The following is a 10,313-nucleotide window of genomic DNA, read 5'->3' on the forward strand; positions in this document are numbered from 1 at the left end:
ACGAAAGGCCCAATCAGTAGGGCTTGCAGGCCTGGCTGTGTTTGCCTCTGTCCAAGAAAAGTACCAATGTCTAAATAAACACAAACTCCTTCCCACAATTGGGAAGGCAAGGACTCCATGAAAACAGGAGTGTACCTGTTGCCACAATATTACAATAGAAAGATAGAGGAAGAATGGAAATGGGACATGATAGTAGTTTTCACAATGCTCTAATTCTTGCACTGCTTATTCTCTTTTCCACCTTACTTTTTTGTTTGGAAAGAATTGAAAATCTTGAAGTTGTGTTAAAAGTTTCTCTGCACATAAAGGTGTTCTCCTTTTCTTTTCCTCCCCATTTCACTCTCCTATCACTGCCTCTGTAATCTCAGATATGAATTTTTTAGTCTTTCTTCTGACTTCTGCCTCAGTTTCCCCAATACCCTTTCTTTCCTTCCTTCCAATTTGGCTCTCATCCTCCCATACACAGTTTCTGACCATCCCCCCTCAGTTTTTTTTTTTTTTCCTTTCCTTTCCATTTCTCTCTTATTCATTCTCGCTTTCATGATCACACTTTTCTACTGCTTGGCTTTTTAATTCCCTTTCTCCACTCTCTCCAACCTCCTCCCTAAATTCACCACTGTCATTCTCTTTTATTCCTCCTCCTCTCTTCACATTGAGATGAGCTTAACTTGGCCACACTGAGCTATCTTCTTTCAGCATTTTCTTTCTTAAAGCATCAGGCTCAATCTGGTACATCTTGGCTCTATTTTCTTTCTTCTTTTCTGTCTCTCATTATACAGGCCTACAAAATTGAGGGCCAGAAAAGTTTTTCCCAAAATGTATGGTGGTTTGATATGAACTTGGGGTACCAATTCCAAAAATGGCATCTGTTTTGCCCTATCACCTCCAGTTTTGGAGATACAGTATAGCCTCATTAGTGAATGGTTCAAGCAGCTTCCTCATGAGGTGAGAAAAGGGTCAAAGTGGCCACACTGAGCTCTTTTTTCTTCCTTCTCTTTATATTAGCAGTCTCTATTTGGACACTAATTATCTCTCCTTTATTCCCTTTTTTCCCCTTTCCCACCAGTTAACTCCCTTTTATTCCTTGTCTTCAATCTTTCATTGCCAGTTTTGATTGGGCCACTACTTACCTGTGTCTCAATCCCCTTTCCACTGAGCTTTCTTTATTCCAACTTCCCTCCCCATGTTATCAGGCTCAAATTTGCCACACTTAGCTCTCTTTTATTCCTCCTTTTCTTTCTTACCTTATCAGGCTCAATTATTAGGCCAACACTTACCTGGGTCTTATTTATTTTTTTTCCTACTGAGCTCTCCCTCATTCCATGTTTTATGAATTTCCATTTCTCCACACTTACGTCTCTTTTATTCCATCTCCTTGCACTATGATGCTCTATTTGGTCACCACTTAACTCTCCCCTTTCTTCTTTCCCACTGAGAGATTCTGTTCTCCTTCTCTTTTTTCTTACTTTACCTGAACGTTGTACATGGAACTGCACATCTGTTCGCTGTGCTTGGTCAGTTCTGGAGCTCAATCTTCCTTGCAAATCAGCCTCCTAGCCCTTTTTCTGTGTTGGCGCCAGATGGCTAAGCCCATGGGCAGGGAGAAGTAATGTGTTGGAAAGGTCTCGTGTTCCTCGCAGTGGCAGGAAGTCGTCAAGGGAAGGAGCTGGTCGTGTTGGGGTCGGGGCTGCTGTCCGAGGGAGCTGGACTTGCGTCTGGGCTCTGGCGCAGCCCCCTCTCCTGCTGTGCGCCGGGATTCGTTCCTTACCCTTGGCCAGGACGGATGGCTTAACCTTCCTGGGCCCTGGTCACTGAACCTGCTCTTGACAGTCCTGGAGCGCTAGAACAGGTTCATCCTCTCCATTTGACCTCCTGACCCTTTCTGATGCAATCAACAACCTACCAAAACCCACCTGCCTGTTTTGCATCCTGCTCACTTTTATGTAAGCCCCAGGAAACCAGTGGCAGGATAAATCATGTGTTACAACATGGTGAAATAATAATATAGTAATCATGTGAAGTGATTTCTCTTATTCTCAGCTTATGGGGAGTGAACAGTCCCAGTCCAAGGGGGGTATAATGACCAAGCCCAAATTAAGAAGTGGAGTTTTATTAAAGGCCGGAGCCAAGTGTTTGCTCCAGGGAGTGGGAACCGGACCCGATGCAATCAGGTTATTCCACAGGAGGAGAAGCTGCCAGTATCGGGAACAAGAGAAATCATTTCACATGATAACTATATGAATATTTCACCATAATATAACACACGATTTATTCTGCCATTGGTTTCCTGCGGCATACATAGAAGTGAGAAACATGCGAAACGGGTAGATGGATTTTGGTAGCTGGTTGACAGCCTCAGAAAGGGTCAGGCGGTCAAATGGAGAGGAGGCACCGGTTATAGAGCTCCAGGACTGTCCAAGAGCCGGTTCAGTGACCAGGGCCCAGGAAGGTTAAGCCATCTGTCCTGGCCAAGGGGAAGGAAGGAATCCCGGCGCACAGCGGGAGAGGGGGCTGCGCCAGAGCCCAGAGGCCATGCCAGGTCCCTGGGTCAGCAGCCCCGCCCCCAAGACGACCAGGTACTTTCCTTGAGGGGTTCCAGTCACTGCGAGGAGCAGGAGAGCTTTCCAGCACATTAGTTCTCCCGACCCGTGTCTTTTGCGGGGCTGGGGGAGCGGTCAGGAACAATGTGGATTTGCCATCTGGCACAACTCTGAAAAAGGGCTAGCAGGATTGAAAATTTGCAAGCAGGATTGAGGAATGAGCTCCAGAACTGGCTTAGAGCAAGCACGGCAAACAGGACAGCATATGGGGATTGAACAGTCCCAGTTCAGGGGAAGGAAAAAGGCCTAGTCCAGATTAGGAAGTGGGTTGGCACTAAAGGCCAGAGCCGAGTGTTTGCTCCAAGGGAGTGGGACCCGGACCCCAGTTCAATCGGTTTTTCCCCAGGAGGGGGCGCTGTCAGTATCAGGAACAAGAGAAATCATTTCTCATGATTGATATATTATTATTTCGCCTTCATGTAGCACATGATTTATTCTGCCAATGGTTTCCTGGGGCATACATAGAAGTGAGAAAGATGCGAAACGGGTAGCTGGGTTTTGGTAGCTTGTTGATAGACTCAGAAAGGGTCAGGCGGTCAAATGGATAGGTTACTGCCTCCGCGAGGAACAGGAGAGCCTTCCAACACTTTAGTTCTCCCGACCCATGTCTTTTGTGGGGCTAAGGACTGAGGGATCGGTCAGAAATTATGTAGTTTTTCCATGAACATTGAACGTTGTACATGGAACTGCACATCTGTTCGCTGTGCTTGGTCAGTTCTGGAGCTCAATCTTCCTTGCAAATCAGCCTCCTAGCCCTTTTTCTGTGTTGGCGCCAGATGGCTAAGCCCATGGGCAGGGAGAAGTAATGTGTTGGAAAGGTCTCGTGTTCCTCGCAGTGGCAGGAAGTCGTCAAGGGAAGGAGCTGGTCGTGTTGGGGTCGGGGCTGCTGTCCGAGGGAGCTGGACTTGCGTCTGGGCTCTGGCGCAGCCCCCTCTCCTGCTGTGCGCCGGGATTCGTTCCTTACCCTTGGCCAGGACGGATGGCTTAACCTTCCTGGGCCCTGGTCACTGAACCTGCTCTTGACAGTCCTGGAGCGCTAGAACAGGTTCGTCCTCTCCATTTGACCTCCTGACCCTTTCTGATGCAATCAACAACCTACCAAAACCCACCTGCCTGTTTTGCATCCTGCTCACTTTTATGTAAGCCCCTTGAAACCAGTGGCAGGATAAATCATGTGTTACAACATGGTGAAATAATAATATAGTAATCATGTGAAGTGATTTCTCTTATTCTCAGCATATGGGGAGTGAACAGTCCCAGTCCAAGGGAGGTATAATGGCCAAGCCCAAATTAAGAAGTGGAGTTTTATTAAAGGCCGGAGCCAAGTGTTTGCTCCAGGGAGTGGAACCCGGACCCCAATGCAATCAGGTTATTCCACAGGTGGAGAAGCTGCCAATATTGGGAACAGGAGAAATCATTTCACATGATAACTATATGAATATTTCACCATAATATAACACACGATTTATTCTGCCATTGGTTTCCTGCGGCATACATAGAAGTGAGAAACATGCGAAACGGGTAGATGGATTTTGGTAGCTGGTTGACAGCCTCAGAAAGGGTCAGGCGGTCAAACGGAGAGGAGGCACCGGTTATAGAGCTCCAGGACTGTCCAAGAGCCGGTTCAGTGACCAGGGCCCAGGAAGGTTAAGCCATCTGTCCTGGCCAAGGGGAAGGAAGGAATCCCGGCGCACAGCGGGAGAGGGGGCTGCGCCAGAGCCCAGAGGCCATGCCAGGTCCCTGGGTCAGCAGCCCCGCCCCCAAGACGACCAGGTCCTTTCCTTGAGGGGTTCCAGTCACTGCGAGGAGCAGGAGATCTTTCCAGCACATTAGTTCTCCCGACCTGTGTCTTTTGCGGGGCTGGGGGAGCGGTCAGGAACAATGTGGATTTGCCATCTGGCACAACTCTGAAAAAGGGCTAGCAGGATTGAAAATTTGCAAGCAGGATTGAGGAATGAGCTCCAGAACTGGCTTAGAGCAAGCACGGCAAACAGGACAGCATATGGGGATTGAACAGTCCCAGTTCAGGGGAAGGAAAAAGGCCTAGTCCAGATTAGGAAGTGGGTTGGCACTAAAGGCCAGAGCCGAGTGTTTGCTCCAAGGGAGTGGGACCCGGACCCCAGTTCAATCAGTTTTTCCCCAGGAGGGGGCGCTGTCAGTATCAGGAACAAGAGAAATCATTTCTCATGATTGATATATTATTATTTCACCTTCATGTAGCACATGATTTATTCTGCCAATGGTTTCCTGGGGCATACATAGAAGTGAGAAAGATGCGAAACGGGTAGCTGGGTTTTGGTAGCTTATTGATAGACTCAGAAAGGGTCAGGCGGTCAAATGGATAGGTTACTGCCTCCGCGAGGAACAGGAGAGCCTTCCAACACTTTAGTTCTCCCGACCCATGTCTTTTGTGGGGCTAAGGACTGAGGGATCGGTCAGAAATTATGTAGTTTTTCCATGAACATTGAACGTTGTACATGGAACTGCACATCTGTTCGCTGTGCTTGGTCAGTTCTGGAGCTCAATCTTCCTTGCAAATCAGCCTCCTAGCCCTTTTTCTGTGTTGGCGCCAGATGGCTAAGCCCATGGGCAGGGAGAAGTAATGTGTTGGAAAGGTCTCGTGTTCCTCGCAGTGGCAGGAAGTCGTCAAGGGAAGGAGCTGGTCGTGTTGGGGTCGGGGCTGCTGTCCGAGGGAGCTGGACTTGCGTCTGGGCTCTGGCGCAGCCCCCTCTCCTGCTGTGCGCCGGGATTCGTTCCTTACCCTTGGCCAGGACGGATGGCTTAACCTTCCTGGGCCCTGGTCACTGAACCTGCTCTTGACAGTCCTGGAGCGCTAGAACAGGTTCGTCCTCTCCATTTGACCTCCTGACCCTTTCTGATGCAATCAACAACCTACCAAAACCCACCTGCCTGTTTTGCATCCTGCTCACTTTTATGTAAGCCCCAGGAAACCAGTGGCAGGATAAATCATGTGTTACAACATGGTGAAATAATAATATAGTAATCATGTGAAGTGATTTCTCTTATTCTCAGCTTATGGGGAGTGAACAGTCCCAGTCCAAGGGGGGTATAATGGCCAAGCCCAAATTAAGAAGTGGAGTTTTATTAAAGACCGGAGCCAAGTGTTTGCTCCAGGGAGTGGGAACCGGACCCGATGCAATCAGGTTATTCCACAGGTGGAGAAGCTGCCAATATTGGGAACAGGAGAAATCATTTCACATGATAACTATATGAATATTTCACCATAATATAACACACGATTTATTCTGCCATTGGTTTCCTGCAGCATACATAGAAGTGAGAAACATGCGAAATGGGTAGATGGATTTTGGTAGCTGGTTGACAGCCTCAGAAAGGGTCAGGCGGTCAAACGGAGAGGAGGCACCGGTTATAGAGCTCCAGGACTGTCCAAGAGCTGGTTCAGTGACCAGGGCCCAGGAAGGTTAAGCCATCTGTCCTGGCCAAGGGGAAGGAAGGAATCCCGGCGCACAGCGGGAGAGGGGGCTGCGCCAGAGCCCAGAGGCCATGCCAGGTCCCTGGGTCAGCAGCCCCGCCCCCAAGACGACCAGGTCCTTTCCTTGAGGGGTTCCAGTCACTGCGAGGAGCAGGAGAGCTTTCCAGCACATTAGTTCTCCCGACCCGTGTCTTTTGCGGGGCTGGGGGAGCGGTCAGGAACAATGTGGATTTGCCATCTGGCACAACTCTGAAAAAGGGCTAGCAGGATTGAAAATTTGCAAGCAGGACTGAAAATTTGCAAGCAGGATTGAGGAATGAGCTCCAGAACTGGCTTAGAGCAAGCACGGCAAACAGGACAGCATATGGGGATTGAACAGTCCCAGTTCAGGGGAAGGAAAAAGGCCTAGTTCAGATTAGAAAGTGGGTTGGCACTAAAGGCCAGAGCCGAGTGTTTGCTCCAAGGGAGTGGGACCCGGACCCCAGTTCAATCAGTTTTTCCCCAGGAGGGGGCGCTGTCAGTATCAGGAACAAGAGAAATCATTTCTCATGATTGATATATTATTATTTCGCCTTCATGTAGCACATGATTTATTCTGCCAATGGTTTCCTGGGGCATACATAGAAGTGAGAAAGATGCGAAACGGGTAGCTGGGTTTTGGTAGCTTGTTGATAGACTCAGAAAGGGTCAGGCGGTCAAATGGATATGTTACTGCCTCCGCGAGGAACAGGAGAGCCTTCCAACACTTTAGTTCTCCCGACCCATGTCTTTTGTGGGGCTAAGGACTGAGGGATCGGTCAGAAATTATGTAGTTTTTCCATGAACATTGAACGTTGTACATGGAACTGCACATCTGTTCGCTGTGCTTGGTCAGTTCTGGAGCTCAATCTTCCTTGCAAATCAGCCTCCTAGCCCTTTTTCTGTGTTGGCGCCAGATGGCTAAGCCCATGGGCAGGGAGAAGTAATGTGTTGGAAAGGTCTCGTGTTCCTCGCAGTGGCAGGAAGTCGTCAAGGGAAGGAGCTGGTCGTGTTGGGGTCGGGGCTGCTGTCCGAGGGAGCTGGACTTGCGTCTGGGCTCTGGCGCAGCCCCCTCTCCTGCTGTGCGCCGGGATTCGTTCCTTACCCTTGGCCAGGACGGATGGCTTAACCTTCCTGGGCCCTGGTCACTGAACCTGCTCTTGACAGTCCTGGAGCGCTAGAACAGGTTCGTCCTCTCCATTTGACCTCCTGACCCTTTCTGATGCAATCAACAACCTACCAAAACCCACCTGCCTGTTTTGCATCCTGCTCACTTTTATGTAAGCCCCTTGAAACCAGTGGCAGGATAAATCATGTGTTACAACATGGTGAAATAATAATATAGTAATCATGTGAAGTGATTTCTCTTATTCTCAGCATATGGGGAGTGAACAGTCCCAGTCCAAGGGAGGTATAATGGCCAAGCCCAAATTAAGAAGTGGAGTTTTATTAAAGGCCGGAGCCAAGTGTTTGCTCCAGGGAGTGGAACCCGGACCCCAATGCAATCAGGTTATTCCACAGGTGGAGAAGCTGCCAATATTGGGAACAGGAGAAATCATTTCACATGATAACTATATGAATATTTCACCATAATATAACACACGATTTATTCTGCCATTGGTTTCCTGCGGCATACATAGAAGTGAGAAACATGCGAAACGGGTAGATGGATTTTGGTAGCTGGTTGACAGCCTCAGAAAGGGTCAGGCGGTCAAACGGAGAGGAGGCACCGGTTATAGAGCTCCAGGACTGTCCAAGAGCCGGTTCAGTGACCAGGGCCCAGGAAGGTTAAGCCATCTGTCCTGGCCAAGGGGAAGGAAGGAATCCCGGCGCACAGCGGGAGAGGGGGCTGCGCCAGAGCCCAGAGGCCATGCCAGGTCCCTGGGTCAGCAGCCCCGCCCCCAAGACGACCAGGTCCTTTCCTTGAGGGGTTCCAGTCACTGCGAGGAGCAGGAGAGCTTTCCAGCACATTAGTTCTCCCGACCTGTGTCTTTTGCGGGGCTGGGGGAGCGGTCAGGAACAATGTGGATTTGCCATCTGGCACAACTCTGAAAAAGGGCTAGCAGGATTGAAAATTTGCAAGCAGGACTGAAAATTTGCAAGCAGGATTGAGGAATGAGTTCCAGAACTGGCTTAGAGCAAGCACGGCAAACAGGACAGCATATGGGGATTGAACAGTCCCAGTTCAGGGGAAGGAAAAAGGCCTAGTCCAGATTAGGAAGTGGGTTGGCACTAAAGGCCAGAGCCGAGTGTTTGCTCCAAGGGAGTGGGACCCGGACCCCAGTTCAATCAGTTTTTCCCCAGGAGGGGGTGCTGTCAGTATCAGGAACAAGAGAAATCATTTCTCATGATTGATATATTATTATTTCGCCTTCATGTAGCACATGATTTATTCTGCCAATGGTTTCCTGGGGCATACATAGAAGTGAGAAAGATGCGAAACGGGTAGCTGGGTTTTGGTAGCTTATTGATAGACTCAGAAAGGGTCAGGCGGTCAAATGGATAGGTTACTGCCTCCGCGAGGAACAGGAGAGCCTTCCAACACTTTAGTTCTCCCGACCCATGTCTTTTGTGGGGCTAAGGACTGAGGGATTGGTCAGAAATTATGTAGTTTTTCCATGAACATTGAACGTTGTACATGGAACTACACATCTGTTCGCTGTGCTTGGTCAGTTCTGGAGCTCAATCTTCCTTGCAAATCAGCCTCCTAGCCCTTTTTCTGTGTTGGCGCCAGATGGCTAAGCCCATGGGCAGGGAGAAGTAATGTGTTGGAAAGGTCTCGTGTTCCTCGCAGTGGCAGGAAGTCGTCAAGGGAAGGAGCTGGTCGTGTTGGGGTCGGGGCTGCTGTCCGAGGGAGCTGGACTTGCGTCTGGGCTCTGGCGCAGCCCCCTCTCCTGCTGTGCGCCGGGATTCGTTCCTTACCCTTGGCCAGGACGGATGGCTTAACCTTCCTGGGCCCTGGTCACTGAACCTGCTCTTGACAGTCCTAGAGCTCTAGAACAGGTTCGTCCTCTCCATTTGACCTCCTGACCCTTTCTGATGCAATCATCAACCTACCAAACCCACCTGCCTGTTTTGCATCCTGCTCACTTTTATGTAAGCCCCAGGAAACCAATGGCAGGATAAATCATGTGTTACAATATGGTGAAATAATAATATAGTAATCATGTGAAGTGATTTCTCTTATTCTCAGCATATGGGGAGTGAACAGTCCCAGTCCAAGGGAGGTATAATGGCCAAGCCCAAATTAAGAAGTGGAGTTTTATTAAAGGCCGGAGCCAAGTGTTTGCTCCAGGGAGTGGGAACCGGACCTGATGCAATCAGGTTATTCCACAGGAGGTGAAGCTGCCAGTATCGGGAAAAAGAGAAATCATTTCACATGATAACTATATGAATATTTCACCATAATATAACACACGATTTATTCTGCCATTGGTTTCCTGCGGCATACATAGAAGTGAGAAACATGCGAAACGGGTAGATGGATTTTGGTAGCTGGTTGACAGCCTCAGAAAGGGTCAGGCGGTCAAATGGAGAGGAGGCACCGGTTATAGAGCTCCAGGACTGTCCAAGAGCCGGTTCAGTGACCAGGGCCCAGGAAGGTTAAGCCATCTGTCCTGGCCAAGGGGAAGGAAGGAATCCCGGTGCACAGCGGGAGAGGGGGCTGCGCCAGAGCCCAGAGGCCATGCCAGGTCCCTGGGTCAGCAGCCCCGCCCCCAAGACGACCAGGTCCTTTCCTTGAGGGGTTCCAGTCACTGCGAGGAGCAGGAGAGCTTTCCAGCACATTAGTTCTCCCGACCTGTGTCTTTTGCGGGGCTGGGGGAGCGGTCAGGAACAATGTGGATTTGCCATCTGGCACAACTCTGAAAAAGGGCTAGGAGGCTCGTTTGCAAGCAGGATTGAGGAATGAGCTCCAGAACTGGCTTAGAGCAAGCACGGCAAACAGGACAGCATATGGGGATTGAACAGTCCCAGTTCAGGGGAAGGAAAATGGCCTAGTCCAGATTAGGAAGTGGGTTTGCTCTAAAGGCCAGAGCCGAGTGTTTGCTCCAAGGGAGTGGGACCCGGACCCCAGTTCAATCAGTTTTTCCCCAGGAGGGGGCGCTGTCAATATCAGGAACAAGATAATTATATATCAATCACGAGAAATGATTTATTTCGCCTTCATGTAGCACATGATTTATTCTGCCAATGGTTTCCTGGGGCATACATAGAAGTGGGAAAGATGCAAAACTGGTAGC

The sequence above is a fragment of the Tiliqua scincoides genome, chromosome 3 (genome assembly GCF_035046505.1).
Source record: "Tiliqua scincoides isolate rTilSci1 chromosome 3, rTilSci1.hap2, whole genome shotgun sequence".
Classification (NCBI taxonomy): Eukaryota; Metazoa; Chordata; class Lepidosauria; order Squamata; family Scincidae; genus Tiliqua; species Tiliqua scincoides.